Source organism: Pyrgilauda ruficollis, unplaced genomic scaffold (genome assembly GCF_017590135.1).
Source record: "Pyrgilauda ruficollis isolate IOZ18807 unplaced genomic scaffold, ASM1759013v1 scaffold8, whole genome shotgun sequence".
Classification (NCBI taxonomy): domain Eukaryota; kingdom Metazoa; phylum Chordata; class Aves; order Passeriformes; family Passeridae; genus Pyrgilauda; species Pyrgilauda ruficollis.
In genome coordinates this window covers 12588009-12611669 of record NW_024529932.1, presented here as the reverse complement: position 1 = coordinate 12611669, position 23661 = coordinate 12588009, and positions in this window count along the sequence as shown.

The following is a 23661-nucleotide window of genomic DNA, read 5'->3' as shown; positions in this document are numbered from 1 at the left end:
TTAAAAAAATTCTGCTGGGGAACAGACTAATCAGAATGTTGTTTTGTTGTTTTAAAAATAATAATTTCCAAAAAAAATCCCCAAACTCCCAAATCACTTCCATTCAGAAAGAAAATTACTTCAGAGAATAAGATCTACACTGTCAGTAAAATACAGATTATGTAAGGAAAGAATATAAAAAGGGAAGGATTTACTATTTTTTCTTCCTTTCATTTTGAGGTCATTTTGTGGCTCAGTTTTTTAATCAATAAATAGGTTCTTAAGGTAGAACTCCCTTGCTCGGTGCCTGTCAGGAATGCTTAAAGTAGTTATTCCCTTTCAGACTCCCACATTTTGCTGGAGCCATCCTAGTAGTGGATGTGTGGTTACTTTTTGGTTACATGTGATCTTGCTCAGCCAAAGCCAGAATGAAAATTCAGTTACAATTACACATCCTTGCCGAGCTCAGCCCCCCTGTCTTTTGCCGCTGTCAAGTTTGGTGGCAAAAAAAATGGCAACCTACAAGAGACTTGCCCATGTGAATAAGGTATTCATTCTGCTGCTTTTTAATCCATGGAGTTACTCAGAGACTTCACTCACAATAAAATCATGGGCACAGAACAGGTGGGAAAAGAAGAAAGTCAGTTGCAAATAAAAGATGGGCATCAGAACAGGCAGCCTCGCTGGCATTTGTGAGTCATATTTAGGTTAGGAAAGGATTAGATTTGATTTAAGCAGTATGGGATGCTGGATGAGTGCTTTTAAGATGGCAGTCTACTCTGATTTATTTCTAGTTAGATGTTCCCCATGATTATGTAAGCACAGAGCCAAGGATTATTGGGAAAAAACTAATAATAATGAAGTTCATTTATAATTTGCACAGTTTTACCAGTTCAGACCTTGCAGGCTTCTCCAATTATTCCCTTCTGCTTTTGTGCAAGGACGGTTGGCTAAAAGTACTTGATGAACTTTTTTGTTGTCAGTGCCAGAGTTGCTGTAGAATATTATTCTACGCATATTGCATGGGTAGAATATTTAGTGGGAAGGGAGTGAAAACAATGTATGCAATGTGGGATATAGTAGGGATGATTCCTAATGCTGCACTTTCACTCCAAGAGGTATAAAGTGATTGTTTAAAGTAAAAGAGTGTTCTTCATGGCATGGAAATCTGTTTCTCTATCAGTAGTTACTACTCCCATAATGCTGAGTTCGATATTTTTAAAACTCCAATATAGGTATAGTATTAAGAGTAATACCCAAGTGTCAGGATGAATGTATAGTATTTTTTTTTTCTGTTCAGTTTTTATCAGAGTTTGCAGAACTGTGTACAAAAACCCAATCTTAAAAATAATGGAATAGTATTTAAGATTGCACTACTTTTTATCAGTCTGCTGAAGCCAGTGCATTTTTTTTCAGCCCTCCTAATTTTTTTAGCATTTTGTGAAAATTTCCAGGCACACGGTTCTTCTGTGTAATCATTAGTAATGCCACATGCAGAAGATCAGGCTGCAGGAGCATGGGAATTTCCAGAGATTGCAAATGTTAATTTCCTTCTCAGCCTCTCTAAAAAAAAAGTTGAAATCTTTGAGAGAATTTTTTTGTAAAATTCAGAAAAAAGCTACAAAGCAATTAAAGTATCATTTGGGTAAAGTGGTCAGAATTGCACGGTATTTGTAAATTGTGCATTGAGGATTTTCAAGAACGGTATGGTGAAAACTGCAGATGTATAGCAATTATTGCAGAGCACTAGCATTGGAGAACAGAAGTCTTTTCTAATTTCATCATTCTTACATGGATGTTGCAAATTTGTGGCTTTCCATTTGGGAGGAAACTCAGCCCAGGCCTGTGGCTGCTGAAGTCAGTGTTACAGAATTTCTGTAGATCTCTGGTTTTTGGTCATCCACACCATGAGCTAATAGTGTACTGTTACAGGCAAAGGACGGGCTTTTGTAATGCACTTTGTAGAGCTCTAGTTCAATGATAAATATAGAGATTGACAGAACAAACTGGTTTGTACACTGGGTACCAGGGTATTGCAGATGATGTATACAATCCAGTTGTAAAAATTGGGGAAAGCTATTTTCTATTTTTCGTAGAAAAGTTTCCTTGAATACATTTTGGAGAAGTTTTTATTCCGTGCCTTAAAATATTGGGGTGGAGGGAGAGAAAGGAAGATCGTTGTCTTCTGGGTTTTATAAGAAGAAGAATTACCATTACATGTTGGTAGATGTAAATGGAATAGAGAATTATGTGATTCCCTCAAATTGCATATTGTATCTCAGGGAATTTTATACTGTAAGGTATCTTGATCTTCACAGAATGAAGAAACTTTATAATAATTATATATATTGACACGCAATAAAATTAAATTAAGTAGTGCAAAACTGCCCTATTTTTTATTCTGTTGTCTGTGTTATGAAGGCTGAAGAAAACTGCTTTTTAAAGAGAATGAATGTCTTTTCATGTTTGTTTAATAAATAAAAGTGGCTGATTGTTCTCAGAGTAGTCAGACCATCTGAGGTTAGGCATGAAACCTGGTTCTGCCAGGAGAAAAATATTTTCATAGGAGACGCTGTGCTGGAGTTATTTTCTCTATCAAAAGGTGCATTTATTGAAGTTGGGTGTTGGAAAAATGTCGTTTCAAACAAAATCAAAAAACAAACTTTCTCTTGACCTACAGAGAATTTGAAGGTGGTTGGATTCTTTTTGTCCCCCTTAAATTTCAAAATGAGACTATGTTTATTTTGGTATTCAGCATGTAGTGCTTTATCTTCCCTTTTAGCTACAGCTTTTTTTCACGGTTGTTCATGGTTGTTTTCAACGGAGCAACAAAAGACCAAGAGCCAAAAGCTGTTTTCCCTAAGTTTGTGTTAACACTGATTGCTGCACAAGTGATGGCTTACCTCTCTCTTCGCTCATCTTCTGTACAGGTTAGTGCACAGTATTGAGAAAGCATTTCTGAAAATTCCTGCCCAGCCTGGAAGGGGGCATGGCTACAGACCTTGCTTTTCCTTGTATCTTTATCACATTTAACTTTTCTAAGTAGAGCTTAAACTGACTGCTTGCTTAGTCCTGCCTGAGGGAGGAAACATTTTTTTAGCTCATTTTCCAGATGGCACTGAACACTGGGTTTGGGAAACTGGTTAAATATTTTTCTGACAAATATTAGGTACCATTTGTTCAAGCTTGTTTGGTGAGTGCTTGAGTGAGCGAGTTATGCCTGATTAAACTCACACAGCTCTCTATCCAACAGTCATATAAAATGGTGTTTGTTTTAAGAGAGTAAATAACCCTTTGTAGGGTGCACAGACCCGACTCAATCTAAAATCTGTTGATGAGAACAGAGTGACTTAATGTGGATTTAAGTGGTGTTTAACTAAAGATAACTCAGGATCCAAGTATAACAGCCTGTTTTTAATCAGTATAAAAAAAAAAAAAAAAAAGTCATTATGTGAGTAACTTGCCTGTAACCAGCTTGGTTTATGTAACCAGCTCACTTTAACAATTTGCATAATTATGTCTTTTCTTCTGTGTGGTTATTTAAAAAACAATACCCCAGGCCAGAATTTCTATGTCTTCTTTGCATTCTGAAGATTTTTTTTAATGGTCTTGAGCTAAATTCTTAAGCTTAATTTTCACATAATGGCAGATGTTCCTCAGAGTCTCACCCCAAAATTATCTGAGATAAAAAAGCTGAACCTGTTTTTCAGGAGTGCTTTGAGAGCTGCAGGGATTTCTCACTGCTGGCACTAAAGGTGCTCAATGTGTTCAGGAAGCATTGAGAAGTTATGACCCCCTTTTAATTGAAAAATTTTCTCTAAAGGAGTACATACTTTTTTGAATTCCTTCAATGATTTTAGGTCCTTATAATTGCATGGGTTTAATTTTTGCAATGGATATAAAACTGGACTTTATTTCAGGAATACTCAATATTTTACTAATATTCTGTTAATAACTATGAAAAATGGTCCCAAATTTGGAACTTGAATTTTTCTCTATTTACCAAAACATCTTTTGGAGTTAATCAACCCGTAGGTTGGCTGTATGCATTATGGAAGAAAATTCTGCATCTGCATCCTTGAATTTGCCATTGGTGCAAAAGACGCTGTAGATATTTTGGGTTGTGAGAAGCTCATAAAACAGGAAAACAGAGCATTAGGAATGCCCAAGCTGTGGCCTACTATGGCTCTGAGATCCTGATCACATGAGTGCTTATGACTGGAAATTGGCCATCTTGCTTTTAAGCAGAGGGGATAAACATGATTGCAAATAAAAAGCATAGATTATCAGATTGTGAATATATTTTGGTGCATTTGTAATGCTGCCAAATAACTTTGTGTAATATAAACATGATATTTGAAGCAAGCACAACATGACTACATGAAATACAGCAAAATAATTGTCCAAAAGGCAAAGTTAGATTAAAAATGGAAAAGTGATACTGAAAAAAAAAAAAAAAAGGCATGCAATTGTGGGAAAGCACGGGTAGACATTTTAAATTGTTAAGTGGGAACAAACAGAGTTGGAACTGCTGACTCTAGCCCAAATTGAAACCAGAAAACACAGGTTCAGAATCATGCTGGTAGTCATGCTTACATCTACTTCTGAATAGGAATGACCTCCTGAAATTAAGGCAGAACTCTGAGCATTTTTATTCCCCTTCCAGTCCCAAGTGTATGATTTGTTTGCCTTATTGTTGGTTTTCCTTCTCTGTCATCCACATGTTTCTCCTCAAATGTGCACAGACCTGGGGATGTCTTCTTTAATGTCTTATTACTTTAGAGAAGGAAAGCTGAGAGGAGAGGAGTTAATATATGGATGGTTGCTGGGAATTTTGGTTGTATTTTGCAAGAGTTCTGGGATAAGTGCAAGTAAGCAGTACGAGCTGAATACAAAACAGACAAGCAGGTTTTAGGGCAGCATCTTGTTGGAGACCCCAGCCTGGTCTGAAACATCTCATCAGGTTTTAAGGCTGAGACTTTATGCTGTGAGTTTTCTATTTGGTGGTGAAGATTATTGTATCATGTATCCCCAATATCCCACTGATGTATTATCTCAGAATCAAAGAAGATAAGGACAATAAGATGGACTATGAACAGAGACAGTAACTCTGTGCTGTGAAAAAATTTGTCAGATTAATTAGAGCAGAATTTGTCCTGAGTTCAGACTCTGATAAGCGTATTAGTGAGAATCCTAAATGAAAAAAACCCCAAAAACCCAGGTTCACCACACTGTTATGGTGTTTGTGGTGAGGAATGTTTTCTGTGCTGTCTTTACAGTTGGGTCATTTTTATTGCTAATACTGAGGTATTTATTAAAGTGAGAATTAACCCACAGGAGTTGCTGAGTTTTTAGTAAAGAATTTTTTATGGGACAGCTGTACAGAGGAGATGAAATCTGGTTTCCTGCTCAGAGTCAAGGAGAGAGGCACTCTGGAGCAGCCCAAAAGCACCATCACTGCAGGTAGTATGAGTGAGTATGAGTGAGTAGCAGACCTGGGCTTGACTCCATGTGGGAGATGGAGAAGATAAAGAAATGTCACCAAAGTAGTGGCGTTTTTTTAAAGTCACTGAAGTACTTTGAACCCCATTGCCTAAAGCATTTGAGAAATGCAAGGCACTTCAAAACAGAACACAAAAGGAGACTCTTTTGATCACAGGCATGGACTTTGCTATAGTCTGAAAGTGTTCCCATGGCTAAAAGCTGCAGAAACAAGCCAGAAAGGCCCCGTAAGATTTTTCCCAGGTAAGCAGCCAGAAGAGAGCAGCAGAAGAAAGCAAGGACATCACCAAGGCTCTAAAAGAAATGTGTTAGTTGAAAAGTTTGCAGCAGTCTGTCTGGCAGCCCCAGTGACCTGACCAGGACAGGAGCTAAGGGAGGGTTCCTCTTGGATTTCACATCTGGGAATAATTTTACCCTGAGCATAGAAGCAAGATACATGATCCTTTCAGCTGGGTTGAGTATCATCAATAGGGAACAAGTTAAGGTGCATCTCCAGTGTTTCAGAGGGAAGATGAATCTCACTCCTTCTCTTGCAGGTGTGTGAGGCAGAGCCATAAGCTGCATTCCTTGCACTGGTTAATGACTTGTGACATACTGTGGGAAAAATCTTTTTCCGAACATCGCCTCAAGGGCAGAAGTGTTTTTTTTTTTTTTGCTGGCATTTGGGATTGTGGGTAGTCAGGCTGGGATTGGGCAGAGAAGGAAAGTGAAATGTAGAATGAATGATGTATCTTCTTGCTTTACCTAAAGCTAATTATACGCAAGGAATGTAAGAGCTTCTAGAAGATAGGGTCTCTAAAAGCCAAATTGAAGAAATTCTCTCAATTTCTCTTGTAATGTTTCCCAGGACAGTGGTAGAAATGGGGATAGAGAAATCTCCATTTCAAATTTTCTGATCAGCTGCTTCTCTGCAAATTCAGATTTGATTCTTGACGGCCTCAGAGCACTCCCTCATCTTGTGCCATGGCTTGTTCACCTGCTTGATCCTGCTGAGGTGCAAGGGGATCTGGACTGTTTTTACCTGCCCTTGAGGCCATCTGCTTTCATCTGGCAGATGTGTAGGGCATAGAGGGGACAGTGAGCTCTGTGTGTGAGTGCTGGCATCTCAGATCCCATGCTCATATCTACCTGTGGGATCCAGAGACAGACCTGACCATACTGTTCAGCTCCTCCCACATCTCCCTATGCCCCTGCATCTTGTAAATTGTCTTAATACTTGAGCAGTGTTACTTGCAGGCTATGCTGGCTCTGCACAGAAAAGCCATGAGATAACAGCAGATCATATCTTGGCCCCACATCCTCAATCCACAAGCCAAACCCACAAAGTAGCCCAAATATCTCTAGGTACACCTTTTACGAGACATCGGATACTTCAGAAAGACTGTTATCTAGGCCATGTCCTCTGTGTTTTGTCATTAATAACTTCATTTATTTTGCAAGTTCTACTTTAAAAAGGCAGAGTGTTATACTGGCCAAAGAGAAAGTAGTCTGCTTTTTTTTTCCCCCCCTGATGTTAACTACTGGAGTATGTGCAGGCTGCCAACAATTTGTGGTTGCTTGGGATATTGTTCAGCCACATGCTGCTTGTAATGTTCTGTCCACATCCATGTATCCTGTGGATTTCACAAGTGGTTTGGGAGTATATAAAGCTTCATCAGCTCTTATGCAAATTTCTTCTTCTTATCGGTCTAGACCCAGTGTGTGCTATGAAGACAGCAGCTGGAGCAAGACTTTTAAAAATAGGTGCCTTTCTCTTTGTCATGTCCAACTCTTTTGGTCTAGATTGGGATCTGGGGTTTAAATCATGCTGGGACAGTACACTTACTGCACTGGTGTACTACGCCCTGCTGCTTTTGCATATCTGGCACAGTCTAGCAGCTTTAATGCTGCCACAAAAATACGTGCAAATGAGCAAGGAAATAGAATAGATTTCACGAGTTCAGATGAAACTGTCACTTTATAACCCTTAGGTTTAAACTTAAGAATGCAGGGGTTAATTTCAAATGGTTTATCTGAAGTTACATAAATAAAAGGCAACTTAGGGACTGGGAACCTGTTGTCTTGTGTTAGAGTGAGTCTACTGTCACTTCCATATGGCAGTCTGAATCTGGCCCTTTCAGCTTGAAGATAGACTGGATGAGAGCCCATAGATTAAGTCAGGATTGGTTTAACAGAACACAAATGAGAGATGGACAACAAATTTTGTCACTTGCTCATTTTTGTGGCTCTTCAGATGAAACCAGAGATCCTGATCGGTGTTTATTTATTTTCAGCTCTGATGTGTCATACTGATGCATATGTGGACTCCTTATGGGTTAATTACAGACTTCAGTTTGAAGTGTGACATGAAAGAGTAACAGGGATATAATTTTTACATTTTACAATGTGTGTGTTTGCTGTGAGATGCTTCACCAGCAGAGATCATACAGGCAAAGCAGACTGCTGTACCATTAAGGTTTGAACCCAGAAGGACTCAGGCATTTCACTTGATCTTCAAATTGAACCTGATTTGTACATCTGTAGAATTCTGTGTTTAGATTAGAAGCATCTGCTCTCACTCCTGTTTCTGTCCATCCCACTGCATTCAGCAGGGTGTTCTCAGGAATACTCAAGTACTCTCTTGGTCTTGCAATTGAGATTTACCTGTGCACATGTAAATGCTGAAGGAATGTGGACGGGTGACTGACAGGTGTGTAAAAGAATAAAAAGATGCCACCGCAAGGGAATGCTGGCTTTGTTCTCACTGAAGGGTGTGACCACATAGTGCCTCTTGTTTCTCATGATGTCTACAGCACATTAAAGTCTTCTATATAGAGCCTCCTGAAATGCTGCTTCTGCATCAAAGAGAAAGTATCCATTTGTTTTTATCACATAGCACCTGTCTGGTCTTACCAGAGGGTTGCCAATCATCTGATTTTACAGGTACTTCTCCATTGTTTTAAAAGAAAGTAATTTCACTTACATCCCAGGTTACTTGGTTTATATGATGAAAACTCAGCATTATAATTAAGCTAAAGGCAGGTCTGGCATCAGTGAAATGCCACAAAATTTTATCTTTGTTTCAGCCTCTACAAAGTCTGATATAAAACAAGAGAGAGGTATCTGAGGGGTCCTAAGTCCTGTGATCAGAATCTTTCCTAATCTTTGCTCTTAGAACAATATTCTATATATTTTATGATTCTGTGTCTTCTGTAAGAGGTAGTCCAGGAGGCACAAGTAGATTTTATCCTTTTCTGAAGCTTTGAATATTCCTAATTCATTGGAAGTCATTTTAGCCTGACTTTCCTGGAGATAGCAGTGCTGGTTTCTAGGATGATGCATTCCCCAGCATTTACCTCCTCCTTCAGTAGGTGACCCACTGGTGAGCTGTGAAGGTGAGAGTCTCCACTCAGCCTAATATCTTAGGTCCATGCGTGTGCTTACAGCTGTTCTTCACACAAAACTGCTCAAAATAGGTAGATGTAGCTCATGATCTGTTCTTATCTGAGCCCAGGGATGGTGGTGGGATGCTGGCATGTTTGGTACAGCCTGATTCTTTGCCCTAGGAACACCTCAGTGGAGTAAGACAGGACCTGTCCAAACCATTCCTTGTTCTTAGTTTGCCTTCACTTTGGTTACAGTAAGCAAAGAACCTCTCTGTTTGTAAATGAACCTAATATCATCCTTATTTCCTAGGGGGATTGTGAGGTATTTTCCTCCCTTAATAAAGTGCATTGAGATCTATAAACAAAAAAGCTACCATGGTGGTATGAAGGAGCTGATGCTAGAGACTAAAGGAGTGCATGGCAGTCAATAAGATGAGAAGACTGCTGTATTAAAGCAGCCTGGATCTCTGACCTCTATGGGGTAAGTCTCTTTCATCTTTGCTAAGCCGAGGCTCTAGGAGGAGTTGTCACTTTGGCTCTGAGAAGGCAGAGCAACATCGGCTCCCATCCCCATTCCCACCCTATTCCCGTCCCCATCCTCCGCATATGGTCTTTGAGAGGAACACTGTAAACATGATGGAGCTGGGAATGTCTCCTTTGTGTCAGCACTCCCCTGAAAGTTTGACCTGGTTCTGTTAAAAATGTTCACCCACGTCCCACCAAAGCACAAGGGAAATCTCTCCAGTGGCTTTCTTGGTGTATCACCCTGCGTGTTAGTGCTGTATTTGCTTACAGAAATACCACAGGAGACACAACAAAAAGACTGCTCCAACACCAGTCAGAGTGGCCATGCTGATGTGATGTTTATTCTGAAAGCAGAAGAAAGTGAAATAAGGTCAAACTGTTCTTTCCATGTGCACTGTTTGCATGGCATTGGTGTAGTAATATTTTTATAAACCCCCGGTATTTTCCATCTCTTTGTCTTTGCAATCTCACACACTACAGCACAAACAGAATGGAGTCTGCAGGAAGCAACAGACCCTTTGTATGCCTTTGTTTGCAGTGAGCGTGACCTCATGGGTTGCATTTCAAAGTTCCAGAGAAGCCTACAGCCCAGAGCAAAAGAGATGTTTCTATTCTTCACCACTTGTATACACCTCTTTAATATAGAGGAGAGGTGTCAGATGGTCTTGTTGTGTTTTGATTTTCAGGGGACACACCATGATTTTCAACAACCCGATGCTCTGCCCATCATATACTGTGTTTCATTTGCCCCGCTGGGGACACCACAGGCAGTGGGGATGTGTTTGTGTCTGCACGCAGCAAAGTGCATACAATCTCAGAGGCCGTGGGGAAGAGCAGGTGCTGCATCAGAGCAATGGGCAAACAGCAACAGCGACGGTGGCAGGCACCAACATCCATCCTTGGCCAGGCTGCTACATGTTTTGGGTAAAATGAGGTGATTTTCCTTATCTTTGAAGGTGGTGTTCCCTATTCTCTTCAAAGGCTAATAGAAAATTAGTTTGCTCTTACATGCATGGTATCCAGAGCAGAACCTCAAAACAATGGGCTAAACTGAACAGAAGAAACATGACCTACGAAGTAAAGAACAACTTTCCTTGATCCTCAGCCCAGCTTTGGAGATAAAAGTGCCCTGAAGAGTAAACATATGCCAGCTAATGGAGCTCAGTGCAGGCAATGTCCCGTTATAGTGAAGGTGGGCTTCTAGTTCAAAAGCTGCTGCCAATTTTAAATAAAACTGCATTAAGCAAAAAGAATCACGGGTTCTTTGGTACCCCACCAGGTCCCAAAGACCATTCCAGGTGTTTGAGTAAAAATTACTGTCTAGGATTTTATCTGAGACTTGGAGCGTGTCCTAGGGTGAAAGACACAGCTCTAATTCAATTCTAGAAGTGAAATTCAAACCCATGGGGTCACCTTGGGAAAAGTTTGGAGGCCACCCTGCATCACAGTTGAGCAGATTTTCATACCACAGCCTGAGAGCAATTTTCTAGCCTTCTGTTGCTGTGGTCCAGTCCTAAAGTAAGATAAGCACACGTAACTGAGACAAAGCCTACATAGAAAAAGGCCTGGTTGGAAAAGTGCCCAGGTACACAGAGAACTCCTCCTTCTCCAGGAACAGGTCAGGCTATCACAGTGCTTCTGTTTTGTTCTGTACTTATATTACAAGTGGCAGCTGATTCCCATCAGTCGGGTACATGGATATAATTGTCACTTTTGCTTCTGGTTCCTTTCCAGAAAAGAGTTGGGCTGTCTCAGTCCTTGCAGAGGCATTGCCAGGTGGCTCTCACCTGAGGCCAGGGCTCACCTGAACACTGAGTCCTTTGTTCCACTGCCCTTTCTTGGTCAGACAGGAAGCAAATCATCAGATCACTGTTTACTGGCAACCTGTTTTCCTTAGAATATAGGCAAAGAAAATGAGATCAAAAGGTTTATAACCTGGGACCTTTTCTTTGTCACATTTTCATCTAGTAACCAACATTTTGGTATAATTAAAGTGTTAAATGGAGACAACAGTACGTGCAGTTAACTGCATGAGTGTTTAAATAGAAGGTGTGTGCCTGGAGAAATATTCAAAAATATCAATTTCCTTTGTTTTTCTTCTCATTGTTACCAGAGAGGACAGCTGGAGTGTGCATGCTCTTGCAAAAAGAATGGCCTCTGTTAGAACTCAAAAGATACAGCTTCTCTCTGCTGTCCATTGGTAAATGCACTTCACTTGCTTATCAGTTTTCTAGCAGTGTAGCTGTGCAGTGATTTAACTGGGCAGGCAGCTAAACACCTCCCAGCTATTTGGAAAAAAGGTAAAACTAGTGGATTGAGATAAAGGGAGTTTAAAAGGATGGAAAAGGAAGGGAAAATAATAATAATAAAGAATATGCAAAAGAAGTGATGCTTACTGCAGTTGCTCATCACTCACTGAGTGCTGCCCAGCCAGTCCCTGAGCAGAGATTGGTCTGTCCTGGCCAACTTCCCCAATTTTCTTATTCAGCATGATGCCATATTGTATGGAATCTCCCTCTGGCCAGTTGGGGTCAGCTGTCCTGGCTGTATCCCCTCCCATCTTCTTGTACACCCCCCGGCCTCCTGCCACTGGCAGGGCAGAGTGAGCAGCTGGAAAGCCCTTGACACAGAGTAAGCACGACTCAGCAACAACTGAGTTGTTGCTGATAACATCAGTGTGTTATCAGCATTATTCTCAACATTATTCTCATCCTAAATCCAGAACACAGCACTGTACCAGCTACTAGGAAGAAAATTAATTCTATCCCAGCTGAAACCAGGACAAGCTTTGTACTTTATACTTCTTGTGCTTTGAAGCCCTCTGCTACCTGTGTGCATTAAGACTTATAAAAAGAGTGAAGGATTCCTCTAGGACTCTGGTCTCTCTTTGACCTCTATTAACAACATAAGGATTGCATGTATCAAACAAGAAAATATACTTCCTGAAACCTAAAATGGGAAAAAAGAAATCATCATAACAGCAGCCTTTCATTTATTAGCTCAGCTTGTTCAGTTTTCTTTAAAGCCCAGCAACTGAGATAAGCATGACAGCAGGCTCTGGGTGTTACAAGATTTGAGTCAAAATTTTGGTTTTGAGAGGTGAGGAGCTGGATTGCAATGTTAGATTGCAAAATTCACTCCACTAGAACCTGCCAGAGCTGCTCCAGGAGCACGTTCTCTGCCGTAACTATTCCAAGATGGCTCAGAGATCTCTGATTTCAGGTATTTCAGATTCAGCAGGAAAGAGCTCAAAGTCCATCTCCTAATCTGCATGCCATCAGTACAGACTATGGCATCTGGGGTTTCCTGCAGCACAATGATGCTACAAGTTCCTGTGATCCAGCCTGGTGCCCTGTGTGCCTACAGATGTATCTATAGAACCCTGTGGAGGGAGAGTCACCAGGTTGCAGGTAGCAGGGTGCTGAAATTGCCTCTCATAAAGAAGCATGTGTTCCCCTGGGTACAAGGAGTGGGTGGGACTGGATAGGGGCATTGGGTTCATCGGGTTTTGTAAGTGCAGGAGGTAGAGAGCAACAGCTTGACATCCTGCAAGTAGTTCTTAATGTCTGCATGCAGCTGAGGACAGGCAGGAGGGGAGTTTTTAACCTCTTTCTTCTTGTTATTGATTTCTCCTTTTTGGGCTTGTTGGTTTGTCTGAGGCATTGTGTGTTGAACTTCTGCTTTGTCACGCCTCTGTCATGATTCTGCTTTTACACTGCCTCGCTTTTGGAGCATTAAAGCTTTCAGTGAAGAGCAAGCTAAAGCTGGGGTTTGATGGTTTCCTTGCTCACTGCTTCTTTAGTGTCCCATATCTCTAGCTGGAGTGTGGGAGTCTGGGTGGGAGCTGGAATCCATTGCTCACGTGTGGCAGAAGGTGACAGCAGAGCCAGCTCTGCTCCCCCACTTCTCCCGCTAAGCAGAAGCCAGATCCAGATAAATAAAGCAAGAACAATACAAATTAGGATGGTATAAATACATAGAAATGGCAGTCCTAATTAATTCTATCTTTTTACACTGACATTATGAAAATGCCCACTCTACATTCCTCTAACCAGAAAAAAATTAATTTGGGGAAGATTTGTTTTTCTTGTAACTCTTTAAAAACATTATTATACTGAATATACAATGAGCACTGTGTTTTTTCTGTGCTGCACAAAAATGTATATGAAGAATGGTTATTTTTCATCTTTTAGCATCGTTTATCCATGCCTCTCTAGCCAGTTATATTTAGGATGAGATGAATCATGGACTGTTGCTGCCCAATGACTATAAAAAGAGTCTTAAATGACCATCTCAGATGCAGATGTCTTTTGTAACAATTTTTGTTACACTACTCTTCCTTAATTTAGTTTCACAGCTTGGATAGAAAAATCTGTTTGTAAACCAGACATCAGATTGCTTATGCCAAAGCTAAACACAAAATTAATTGAATTTATATAATAAAATCTGATCTGGAGGTTATAAAAAGATCATTAGCGATGAAGTAACCCCCACAAGTATCTCCAGAAGTATCTCCAGGACCACGAGGAGCAGCCGCTGGGGTGGTGCTGTGGCCATGGTATGGCACAGATGTGGCCAGTCATTGTTTGTGGTTTCACAGATGGATTACCAGTGTCTGCAGACGTGCTGAACCAGCCACTGCTCGGGTCCTGCAGCCTGAGAAAGGAACTTCCACCTGGTCTGGCCACAGGGGAGCATCAAACCTGGCTCCAGAATGTGAACGTGAAACCAGCTGCCCTGCTTTGCCTAAGCAAATGAATGATAAACATTAGAAGCTCATTAGGGCAGGGAACTAGCTTCTCCTCTTCTCTCCTTTTTTTCTCTCTCTCATTCTAAGCCTTATTTCCTGTATTGTCACAGCAGAGATAATAATGTTGTTATTAAATATCTAACCAGATTCCTGAAGTCTAGTATTTTTGGACCAAAGATATTGGTATTTATGAGCTTTAGGCAAAGAGTACCATAAATAAATTAATTTCAATGTTTTTGAACTTTTGCTTTTTGTTTTGTAAAATAATTTACCTTTGTTTATAAAATAATTTATTACTGTTTATTATGCCATAAAACTTTGCAGTGTTTTGCAAAGTAATCTGTCTTTTGCATTTTTGAAAAAAGTATTACTGTATTTTAATGCCATACTAGTCATTAAACTGATTGGGACAAGCTTAGTAAAATTAATTTTTCATTCTGTTGCTGAGTACTCTGCTGGGCAAATAAAAAACAATTTTAACAAACCTTCAGACTTGCTATTCATTTTGCAAACCCAGGAGAAACAGAAGACATCAATGCTAGCTGTATCTAAATGTCATCAATCCCACTGGACACATTAAAAGAAATAGTTTTTAGGTTTTTCTCCATATTTCCATTTTCCCCATGCACTTTTTCCATGTTGCAGGAGGGAGGAGTTTCCCAATGGCAGAGAGAGGGGGAGGAAGGCTCATTGTAAGGTTCAGGTTTGAGCAATAAATACTGGGAAGACAGTGTCAGAAGGCAGAGGTCATAAACCAGGTAAAATAAAGACTTTTTTTATTACCCTTCCCAGCATTTGTGGGATGGGGTTTGGATAGTGGCTGAGCACTGGAAGGAGGTAACTTTGGTGCTTTTGCTGTCAGTGACTCATAAGTGACTCAATCAGCTCTTGAAAACACAAAAGCACTCTTGTGCAAAGTTCTCATCTCTGGTTATAGGTAGTCATTACCTCTGAGAGGGTGCTCAGAACATGTGTAGGAGTTTCTCTCTGCCAAGAGAGTATTTTGAAGTGTCTGGTTTTTGACAACCCAATTTTCTTTCCACGCTTCAACTCCTTCCTGACAAGACAGTTGTATGGAGCATGTGCAATTTTTCTGGTTCAAGGTTTTTAGTAAGACTAGCGAGGACAAAATCCTGTCTAAAAACTAGCAGAGAAAACTTTGTATTTTTTTTTCTGAGCCAACATTATTTGTATTTTTTAAATACAGATATTAAATACAAATATAAATATATATTTTTTTAAATTTACATTTACAGCTGCTTGTCATCTTGGCTGTCAGAATGAAACACCACGGTTCCTCAGACACACAGCATCAAGAAGACTGATCCCCTGTGTGTTACCCACCTTTCCCTGGCAAGCACCAAGCACATCCCAAGTTCAGCAGGCACCTGATACGTTAGCCCACTAGCAGCCTCTTTGCTCCTTAAAAACAGATGCTTGCAGTGTTCTGCTCGCTACGGACATCCTTTTGTTTGTCTCTGGTAATGGGTTTTAAATCTGCTCAAATGATACGGTAATCTTTAGAAAGACTATTGGTTGGCTTTTTTCACACTGCTATGGCGCAGAGGGAAAACGCAGGGCCCATCAGCAGTCACCTGCAGGACATTTTGGGTTAGGTCTTTGCAGGGAGATACCGCTGCCAATCACAGTGGGGTGCAATGGGATAATGTAAGGGAGCAGGGTAGGCTGCGTTCTGCTGCTGCCTTCCCAGCGGGAGCTGTTGGGATGGGGCGGCCCCTCTGTGCCTCTCCTGATCCCTACAGAAGGGATTACGGGTGTGCTTCCTGAGGGCCACCGGTGGATGTAATCCACTGCTAAGTGAGAGATTTGAGGATGATGCTGCAATGCGAAGCGGTATTTTTACTCAGAGGATGCTGCTCTGCTGCTGCAAAGCCATTGTGTTAGAAACTACGAGAGATCCATCGCGGGGTGTGCTTGTTACACTGCCTCTCAGTGGGAATCTGGGCTCTGTGCTGAGCTCTTCAGCTCAGCCCCACTTCTCTGCTGTATTCTCAGTAGAAAATAAGTGTTTTACAGGTGTCTGCCTTCTGTGACAGAGATTTGCAGGGCTCTTTGGGTTTGCTTTCAGTGCAGTTCGCCTTGATTCTGAGTCTTGTTTCCATAGTCCTTCAGAAGAACCCTGAATGTTAACTCAGCGTCCATTTACATATTTAATTGTGGGTTTACAGTTAATTTTTTGGCATTTTCCCTTATTTTTACTGTCATCATAATTTCCATAAGGTAGTGCAAATTGATAGTGGAAAAAGAATTATTTTATTCTCACCTCAGGCTTCTTAAATTTTCTTGTGTTTCACAGGGAAGACACTGTTATTGTGAACCAACAAGAGCTAAGATGTTTCTACCAACATCTTAAAACAATTTTTTTCATTTAAAACTGACTTCTGTAATGGAACTGAAGGGAAAGCAGACACAAGCCTCTATAGTGTAAGGTTTGCCAAGGAGGCTGCAATTGTATCAACACTACATAATGATAGACTCTAAACTACCTTCAGAGTGCCTGCTACTTGCTTGGCTTTACAGCCTGAAAGGATTTAATAGGAAAGCAGGAGCTCCCGGTGGTGCTGTCACAAAACCTAGAAGCTTTTAACCCTGCTGAGGTAGATAAATAGGCATGCAATTTTGCATTTGTGTATGGCAAGCGAAAAAAAAAAAAAATTACTTACTTGCTTTGTGAGCACCTTAAATGTTACACTTTCTGGGCCTGAGTGTCCCTTCCAGCACAAACCATTCTGTAATTCTACCTTTTTCAGAAAAAAATGGGACCCACAGTGCCCATCCATATAAAACTTTGCCTGCAAAAGCACTCAGTAAAGTCTGGGATGAACAGAAAGAGGAGGGAGATGCACTGTGCTCCTCACTGCTAATCTTGATGTGAACAGAAGCTGAATGTTTCATTTTCAAAGTCTCATTTGATTTGGCTTTTTCTTATTGTAGCAAATTCATGGGTTTACAGGCTTTTAAAAAATAATGTTTGTTTCAATCATGTTTAACCAGTCTAATCCCTCATAGAGTATTTGATTTTGTAAAGCACATACTTAGGTTTATATATAATCAGTACTTATTGGGGGCAACGAGCAGGGAAAATAAAAACTAGAGTAGCACAACATGTGGTAAAACGAAATGAAAACTGAAAACAAAGAGTGTGACGTAGTGCAGGTATAATAGGGTTTAAGAGCTGTGTGACAAATGAGTCATATGGAATAGGCAGGGAAAGTGGGGCTTTGGGGTTGGAGCTGTGCTTTTTTATTCAAAACAGTGCCGTTCTCAGCTAGCCCTGGGCTGCCAGCTGCCTGTGCAGGAGCTGAGCCGAGGCTCAGTCCCCTAGGTGGGGTTAGAGCACTGCGATTCTCAGCTGCCTCCTGCCGCTCCATCTGCGCCCCGAAGGGACCAGCTGATAGAACAGGCGATGTGCGAAGAGGGTCCTCGCAGGGGTCACATCATGGTGGCAGCTGCCACCCCATCTAATCAGCCAGCACTGGGTTGCTTTTCTCAAGTAATTGTGTGAAATACAACCAGATTCTTTGAAAAGGAAAGCTTGCTCGTTTCACAGCTGTTTCTCAATTATGTTCGAGTGCCCTTAAGTCCCTGTCTTTTATATCAAATAAAATGTTTCTGCAGAAACAGAGGACTGTCTGGTGTTGCAGATTGTGTGCCAATTTTGTTTGAGTGAACAAGCTCTCAAATGACAGATGACAAATCTTAGAAGAGCAGGGAGTAAATTCACAAACCAAACTTTCACCATCAATAGTCTATTTCTGTGTCTCCACAGTCTGGAGCTGCCCATCAAGTGTTCTTTATAATAACACACCTGGGCTTTCCAAACATGGGGAGAAAAGCCTGCTACTGGAGAAAGAACAGCTATGTCCTTGTATCAGTGATAAAGAAAAAGAAAGATGGTCCTTGATTTAATGTAGGGGTTGTTATTCAGCGGTACACAGTTTGTGTCTGAGGTGTATGCTTCCATGAATAGAAGTTCCTTGGCCCTGCAGGAGCTGCTTGAGCTGCTGCTGTGTAGGGAATGACACTGGATTGCCCCTTTATCAAGGTGCAGGAGCTCTCAGGAATGACAGCTCCTGTCTGCTGCTGGAGGGGGTTGTGAAGAGACTCTGTGCTGATTGTGGAAGTGTGGGGAGGCAAATGAGGGGCTGTGCTGGCATGTCTCTGCTTTGCTGGTGCTCATTACCCAGCACGTTTCACAGGTTAAGCTCCTGCTAGAGCCAGCATTACTTGGGTAACTGCTTTGGACCACAGAATTGCCAAGTGGAATGGATTGGTTAAAGATCATCCAGTTGCAACCCCCTGCGATGGGGAGGGACACCTTCCACTGGACCAGGTTGCTCATATCCCCATCCAGCCTTGAAGACTTCCAGGAATGGGGCATCCACAACTTCTCTGGGCAGCCTGTGCCAGTGCCTCACTGCCCTCATGGTAAAGACATTCTTTCTATTGTCTGATCCAGACCCACACTCTGTCAGTTTAAAGCCATTCTGCCTTGTCCTATCACTTCACAGCCTTGCAAAAGTCTCTGTCCAGCTTTTCTGTAAGCACCTTCATGGTACTGGAAGATGCTGTAATGTCTCATCAGAGCCTTCTTTTCTCCAGAGCGAACAACCCCAGCTCTTCCAGCCTGTAATTATAGCAGAGATATTCTCTCCTCTGAACTCACTTTGGCACATACATGTTTGAACAAGGCACGTGTGTCTGCAGACAGTCATTTTCCAGGGACACAGTGGCCAAAGTGTCTGCTGCCACCTGAAGAAGCTGCTGTTGAGCAGGCTACAGTGTGCAGGTATTATTGCAGCATCCTTTATAGATCATTTTGGAAGCAATTGAACTAGTTACCCCAAAAATCCAAATTTTAAAAAAAAAAAAAAAAAAACCCAAAAAAACCCAACAAAACAAAAAAAAACCCGAACAAAAGAACCCAGGCACAAAACAGGTTTTCTGAGAATTATATTTGGTAGATCACACTGGTATCACACTGATTTGGTATCACACTGGTGACTGGTCCTCATCTTGGAAGATGAGAAGCAGCCTGGTATTTGCAAGGTCAGGGCACAGCTGGATATGCTCACTGCACATGGCTTTATTCAGGTGAGAAGTGCCAGAGCATGGGGTGGCAGAGGGGGCAAGGCAGAAACACTCAAATTTGAGGCACAGCTGGGGCTACTGCCTTTTGTTTACTCAGGCACCAGTTTGTTTTGCACTTGAAGAAAATGCAGGCTGACTTCTCGCCCGTAGGGAGGAGAGTCAGAGGAGGAAGAGAGTGTTGACAGTGCAGAGATCAGAAAACTTAGAGCAGTTATTTTGGATACTGGTAACAGCATGACTGCAAGGGAGAGGAGCTACGTGCTCCCTGCAACCTGCTCTGGAGGTCTGCTCCCGTGGCTGGGCTGTGATTGGTTTTAGATAGCTGACTGAAAGCTGTATAAGGCATATTTGTGCACAGGACAGTCATTTCTGTGTTTCTTAGGACAGATGCGAAGAGGCTGAGGAGGGAGCGGGATGGAAGCGCGGTAGGTGCAGGGTCAGCAGCTACAGGGACACTCTGTCCTGCTGCACCCCTAATGAAGTACATTTCTTTTATTTTCCCCAGAAAAGGGTAAGAGTGAGCATGCTGCATTTTCTCCCTGTTCTGGAAGCACTGCCACCACGGAGGTCTCCCCTCCAGTGCTTTCAGCTTGTTTGATCCTGACAGGATTCGGTCTGGAGCTGACACCAGTTTGTTCAGCACAGTCCATTTGGGCAGATGTCTTCAGCTCTGCTACATGGATCTTATTTTCCAGCTGTCATCTTGCATGAAAAAGAAATTTCTGGGGTAACCAGATCAGTCAGAATTGATAAATTCTTCCCACTTCATGAGAAGAACTGTATGTGTTTAAAACAGTGGAAAAACCTTGCCATAGGGAGGTGTGTGGAAGCAGAGCTCTGCATCACCTCCTCCAAGTCTCCTGAGGAGGGGACTCAGGTCTCAATGGGCTCTGTGAAATTTACATCAAGATTTAATTATAATAAATAATAAACACAAAGGCATCTGTGTGTGTGGGGTCTTTCAGCCAGATTATGTGAAGTAGCTGACACGAGAGAATACTGTAAAACTAATTAGCTCTTTCTGTTCACCAATAATAGATCATAAGTTAATTCCATCTCCTTTTCTAATTGGTCATTTGAGGGTGGATTAGGCCCACATTAAAATGTTTCTTGATCTTCAAAAGTAAGTAGGTGGTTTAGTTATACAATTAGACAATTATTTAGACAATATTGTACTTTTTATCAGTGTATTAGTAACAGGAAAAGTTTGCCCCTATGTTGTTGACACATCAGCAGGAAAACTGTCTTTCTTTACTGTTTTTCTCGCCCATATTAATTATTTCAAAAAGGTTTGTCAGCACTGTAGAAGTCCAACCACCAGTATAATTGGGTCACACACTTTGATTTGGAGTGACCCCTCACTATGAGTATTGGCCTCATTATTGAAATCTGCCCATTTGGTTTACTTCTGTGCATGAGATGTCAGGGGCCAACTCCAGCACTGGCAGGATTCCCACCTCAGTTACAGACATAAACCAAATTATTTCCTTCAGAGCCTCTATCAGCAGTCAGGGATTGTACGAGGTGCAGGAAATGGCATGAGGCATTATAAAAATTGTAATGTAGAAAATGCAGTAATGCATTAGCAGCTCATCAAAATCACTTTATTGCCAAGTTGCTCCACATTTAAATATGTTATTTCACAGTTCACATCACTCCTAGTGATGGATGCTGGTAAAGACCCTACAAGTGCAGAAGGCTGGGTAATGGGCTTTGTGACCCACCCTAATTCCAGCATCGTGAGGTAAGGCTTTGCTAACACTGCTGCTATTATTGCTGTGTCTGCCTTCCTTATTAGGGAAGTCTGAGGTTTAATTTCTCCTTGGACTGCCTCAGACAGGTCAGATCATCACTGAACTGGAAGATGGCAAAATAACCATAACACTTGCAGCTGACCATAACAACCTTATGACTTGCAGCCTTACCATAACACTTGCAGCTGACCCAGACTTCAGGAAACTGGTAAAAGAAGAGGGAGCATAACACGCAGATGCCAAAATTACCTCCAGCCACAGCTGAATTCTTGCAAAATAGCAGGAGGTAGTGACTCATCTGGTCAGCCTGATTATACAGCATGGGGCTTTGGTCCTGCCCAAAGGTGGGATGGAGCCAAGGGCGCCTCCAGAGCCAGCAGGGAGGGCATAGAGAAGCTTAATTCAGGCTTTGCATGGTGGTGAAAGGCCAGAGGATGAGAGACAATGGCAAAAGCTAAAATATGTGAAGTTTGAATGCGCATAAAGAGAAATTCTTTCTCTGGAGCACACCCATCCCACCAACCAGAAAGGCTCTGCAGCCTCCCTCCTTGGAGGCTGTCAAGACCCAAGTGATGTACTGAGCCCCTGAGGCAGATCTCGGAGTTGATCTCCCAAGATCCCTTTTACCCTGATTTTTCTCTCATATTATGGAAAAGCCCAGTGCTACCAAGGGAGATGTGGGCAGACATTTATATGTCAGGAAAATATCCAGTAGATGAGCTAATGTACCTTCTCATTTGGCAGTGTTGTGGTGTCATCTAACACTGGGACAGTTTAGGGGTGAGTCACAGATTTAATGAAGTATTGGGAAAAGTGCCTTTGTTGTGAGAGTCTTAATGAGCTCATCTACTTAGCTTAATGAAGTGAGGATTGAGAGTCAGCTTTGATCCCTGTAACTGTTTATTTGAGGAACAAATTGCTCTGTGGAGTTTGCAGTGTATCAGATAAAGTCACAGTAAAATCCAATGGCTGAAGTTAAATTTAGACGGGTTCAGGAGAGAAGTCAACAATAATCCCTAATAAATCTTTTTAATAAGAGTTCCGATTTTTGGAAAAAAACTTGCCATGGATTATGATCAGTCCTCTGCTGTATTTAAATCAAATACATTTATTTGACAGATATGATCCACCTCAAAGGAGAGTGCATTCAGGTGAGTCCCTTGCCCCTCCTGATGCAAGCTGTGGTAGCTGAATGGGTGAACCTGAGCAGCAGTGCTGGCCTCATTCCCTGGTCTAGGACAGCCCAGGGGAGGCAGACAGAGCTGCATTCAAGAGCCTGGCACAAAACCACAGCTTTGTTTCCAATGATCTATTTCATTACTTGGACAGATATTCAGTAAAATACTTAGTCTTGTTGTAAAATACTTCCATCATCAAGAAGCAGCTTAAATTACACTTAGTTCCAGTGTCTTGGTCATATGGATAGTCATACTGCACTTTTTGCAACTGTCAGATACAGACAATGATTCGCTAAAATTCAGCATTTCATTACTCATCTCTCTGTAATTCACAAAATGTGAAGCACTTTTGATGAAAGCCACATACGAGCGTTATGGTGTTGCAACTAATGGACAGTCAGAGGCTTAACCTTTATTTCAAATAATGCAAAATTTGTGTAAGCTCACAGTAGAAAATACACTTCTTTTGTCCCCAGCATGTTTAGCCAGCACTCGAGATGTACTCCACTCTAGAGCAGTTTTCATCAAGATGTTTAAATACATTTAAATGTTAAATCATTGACTGTCCAGCATTTTTATGAGAAAAAAGGATGAAGTAATGGTTTGATTATAAGAGCATATGTTGAGGACCAGCAATACACTGAGCATAATTCCTCATGGTAACATTGGTCTTTGCAGCCCTAGGCATGATTTTTCAAGAGTTTTTTTATTTAGAAAAGTGTATTTATGTTTTAATCTGCCCAGGGTGACGGTCCTCTTGCAATCCACTAATTCTTACAATCTAGCTATTACTGCCTACCCCCTTTGGAATGAATTTTACATTGGTGAAGAATTTACTGCCAGATCATGCCCTGCATCAACTATTAGAACGTGTTCCTGTGTAAATCATTCTAGATTGATTCTAAACTGATTGTTCTTCGTGTGCTTCACCTATACAGTAAGTAGCACAAGGAATCTTGCCACTGAACTTCATTCCACTTTCACAAATTGATATTAAACTTCTTGCGCTAATACCTTTGACAGTGATTGAGTGGTTGTAAATCTTTGTTACTTTGGTCAAAGCATGGTGCTAATAATGCCAGGGTCGTGGGTTAAACCCCTGTATGGCCCATTCACTTCAGAGTGGGACTTGATGACCCTTGTGGGTCCCTTTTAACTCAGAGCGTCCTGTGGTTCTGTGATTCTGTGAATACACTCAGTAGTCAGAGTGCTGCCAGCTGAGGTGTGAATGGATATTGAGAAGCACAGATGGATAAGCAGAATCACGTGAAATGACTCATCTAGAAGTGGTGGTGGCATGCAGAAATACAGCCCTAACCGGGAATCAGACATCCCAGGCCACCCAGGACTTCTAATAAACTGAGAGCATGCCATCATCTTCAATGATGAGAATGCCTAAAATAGCATGTGTAACAGTGGATAAACTCACATACCTTACACATCCATTCTGTTCTTTATCCTGATAGTAAAATCAACCATAGGTGTTGAAGTTCCCC